Genomic DNA, 4,040 nt, shown 5'->3' with positions numbered 1-4,040 from the left:
TATTATCTTTCGAAAGCCGTGCCCGCGGTTATGAGGCAGATGGGAATTTTTTAATGTCCGGTTGTAGAGAACTTGTCACTTGACCCAATTAAAATACATCAACCGTGTGTGTAGCCGTGATGGTCTCTTCTCGGCGGAGTCCGGGAAGTGAACACGGTTTGGGTTATTCATGAACGTAAGTAGTGTCAGGATCACTTCTTGATCATTGCTAGTTGACGACCATTCCGCTGCTTCTCTTCTCGCTCTCTTTTGCGTATGTTAGCCACCATATATGCTTAGTGCCTGCTGCAGTTCCACCTCATTTCACTATCCTTTCCTATAAGCTTAAATAGTATTTCCAGAAGAGCTTCCGGGTATGCCTCCTCACCGGCTAGTTGAGTTCGTTATCGATCTTGAGCTGGGCACGGAACCCGTTTGCAAGCGTCCATACAAGCTTGGACCCAAGGAGCTGAAGGAATTGAAGAAACAGCTCGATGAACAAGAGCGTCTGTGTTTGGTCAGACCGAGTTCATCTCCGTGGGGTTGTGGTGTTCTTTTTGTCCAGAAGAAGGATGGCACGGAACGACTTTGTGTCGACTACCGTCCATTGAACAAGAAGACAATCAAGAACAAGTATCCACTTCCCAACATCAATGAGCTATTCGAGCAACTCAAAGGTGCCAAAGTATTCTCCAAGCTTGACCTTCGTATGGGTTATCATCAGATTCGCATTCGTGAAGAGGATATTCCCAAGACAGCATTTAGAACAAGCTTTGGTTCTTATGAATATACTGTCATGTCTTTCGGCCTTGTCAATGCTCCTCCAACATTCTCTCGGATGATGAATTTCATCTTCAACCCCTATACCAATGAATTCGTCCTGGTGTATCTCGATGATATCTTGGTCTTCTCCAAGAATAAGAAGGATCATGCCAAACATTTGCGATTGGTGCTCGACAAGCTCAGAGAGTATCAATTCTATGCGAAGTTTTCAAAATGTGAGTTTTGGCTCGATGAAGTTCTTTACCTTGGTCACATCATCTCTGCCAAGGGCATCGCTGTTAATCCCGAGAAGGTGTCCGCAATTGTGAATTGGGAACCTCCTCAGAATGTCAAGCAGCTCCGCAGTTTTCTTGGTCTTGCAAGCTATTGCCGAAGATTCATTGAGAATTTCTCTAAGATTGCAAAGCCTCTTTCCAACCTCCTCCAGAAGCATGTGAAGTATGTCTGGTCTCCTGAGTGTGACGTTGCTTTCAACACTCTCAAAGAGAAACTCGTCACAGCTCCTGTCTTAACTCCTCCTGACGAATCCAAGCCATTCAAAGTTTTTTGTGATGCTTCTCTCCAAGGTCTCGGTGCTGTGTTAATGCAAGAGAAGAAAGTTGTGGCCTATACCTCTCGTCAGTTGAAGCCCAACAAAAAGAACTACCCCACTCACGATCTTGAGTTGGCGGCAGTTGTCCATGCATTAATAACTTGGAGACATCTCTTGTTGGGAAGACAAGTGGACATATTCACCGATCACAAGAGTCTCAAGTACATCTTCACTCAGCCCAACCTCAATCTCAGGCAAACTCGATGGGTCGAAATGATTCAAGAGTACAATCCGAGTATTGAATATACTCCAGGCAAGGCTAATGTCATTGCAGATGCTTTAAGCAGGAAGGCTTATTACAACAGCTTAATTCTCAAGCCATTCCAACCGGATCTTTGCGAAGCTTTCCGCAAGCTGAATCTCCAAGTTGTTCCTCAAGGATTTCTTGCCAACCTCATAGTCTCTCCTACTTTGGAAGATCAAATTCGTGAGGCACAACTTCTTGATGCCATGGTGAAGAAGGTGAAACGTGGTATCGACAAGGGTCTTTCCAAATACAAGTGCTATCGCATTGATGACAGAGACACTTTATTCTTCGAGGACCGGATTGTGGTTCCTAAAGGTGATCTAAGGAAAGTCATTATGAACGAGGCACACAATTCTCTTCTTTCCATTCATCCTGGAAGTACGAAGATGTACCATGATCTCAAGCAGTTGTATTGGTGGACTCGAATGAAGCGAGAAATTGCTCAATTCGTGAATGAATGTGATGTCTGTCGAAGAGTGAAAGCAGAACACCAACGACCAGCTGGTCTCCTCCAACCCCTTGCTATCCCAGAGTGGAAGTTTGATCATATCGAAATGGACTTCGTGACTGGATTTCCAAAGTCCAAGCGCGGAAATGATGCTATCTTCGTTGTCATTGACAAGCTTTCTAAAGTGGCTCATTTCCTTCCAATCAAAGAATCTATCACAGCAGCTCAGTTGGCAGAGCTATACACCTCCAGGATTGTCTCCTTGCACGGCATTCCACAATTGATTTCTTCAGATCGCGGAAGCATCTTCACTTCTAAGTTCTGGGACTCCTTCCAGAAGGCCATGGGCACCAACATTCGCTTCAGCACAGCTTTCCATCCTCAAACTAGTGGCGAAGTCGAGCGAGTCAATCAAATTCTTGAAGATATGCTCAGGGCGTGTGTCATTTCCTTTGGCATGAAATGGGAAGATTGTCTTCCATATGCCGAATTCTCCTACAACAACAGCTTCCAAGTGAGTTCGGGCAAGGCCCCATTCGAGATCCTCTATGGCAGAAAGTGTCGTACTCCTCTCAATTGGTCAGAGGCTGGTGAACGCCAACTTCTTGGCAATGACTTAATCACAGAGGCTGAAGAAATGTGTAAAGTCATCCGTGAAAATCTCAAAGCCGCGCAATCGCGCCAGAAGAGTTATTATGATAGTAAGCACCATGATGTGCCTTTCGAGATCGGAGACCATGTCTACCTCCACGTCTCTCCAATGAAAGGCACTCGTCGCTTCGGTATCAAAGGGAAGCTTGCCCCTAGATACGTGGGTCCTTTCAAGATCATTGGCAAAAGAGGCGACCTCGCCTATCAACTTGAGCTTCCTTCCAACTTCGCGAACGTGCACGATGTGTTCCATGTGTCACAGCTTCGCAAGTGCTTCAAGACGCCCGAGCGCACCATCAACTTTGAAGAGATTGACCTCCAAGGAGATCTGTCTTATCATGAGCACCCCGTTGCTATTCTTGAAGAAACTGAGCGCAAGACTCGCAACAAGTTAATCAAATTCCTGAAAGTGAAGTGGTCGCACCATTCCGACCGAGAAGCCACCTGGGAACGCGAGGACCACCTCCGTTCCGAATATCCGGAGTTCTTTCAGTCCTAGATCTCGGGACGAGATCCTCTCATAGTGGTGGAGTGTTGTAACACCCGGATGTAACTTTCCATATTTGTACTCCAACTCTTGCCATTTTCGGCTATGTGTTATGATATTCCCTTCGTTGTCGGGTTTTGTCTTTTGTTTTGCATTTTGTTTTCGTCATGCATCTCATATCATGTCATCATGTGCATTGCATTTGCATACGTGTTCGTCTCATGCATCTGAGCATTTTTCCCGTTGTCCGTTTTGCAATCCGGCACTCCCACCTCCTCCGGCGCACCCCTCTTGTTTCTTTTCGTGAGCGGGTGTTGAACATTCTCGGAATGGACCGAGGCTTGTCAAGTGGCCTTGGTATACCACCGGTCAAGTTTCGTTCCATTTGGAGGTCGTTTGGTACTCCAACGGTTAACTAGGCAACCGCAAAGTCCTTTTGTGTGTTGCAGCAAAACTCCCCCTCCAAACAGCCCAAAACCCCTCTAAGTCTCCTCCATGCTCTAGGTCGTTCGATCACGATCGTGTGGGCGAAAACCGCACTCCATTTGGACTCTCCTAGCTCCCTCTAGCTATATATATGTGTCTCTCCCGAATCCTCCCGCAGTCCAAAACCCTAACCCTCTCCCTCCACGCGCCGGACACGTCCGCCCGACGCCGGACGTTTCTCCACCGCCGCCCCGCAGCCAGTCCGCGCCTGCCACGTGGCAGCCCGCCGCCGCCCGTACGCCGCGGCCCAGGGAGCCCGCGTCCGGCCCCCGCGGGCCCGTGCCTCGCCCGCACGCCCGTCGCCTCCATCGCCGCGCGCCGGCGCCCGCCCGCCGCCGCGCCGCCGTCCCGCGCCCGCGCCGCCACG

Source organism: Triticum aestivum, chromosome 2D (genome assembly GCF_018294505.1).
Source record: "Triticum aestivum cultivar Chinese Spring chromosome 2D, IWGSC CS RefSeq v2.1, whole genome shotgun sequence".
Lineage (NCBI taxonomy): Eukaryota > Viridiplantae > Streptophyta > Magnoliopsida > Poales > Poaceae > Triticum > Triticum aestivum.
The sequence above is the reverse complement of the archived record's forward strand: the minus strand, read 5'-3'. Positions refer to the sequence as shown.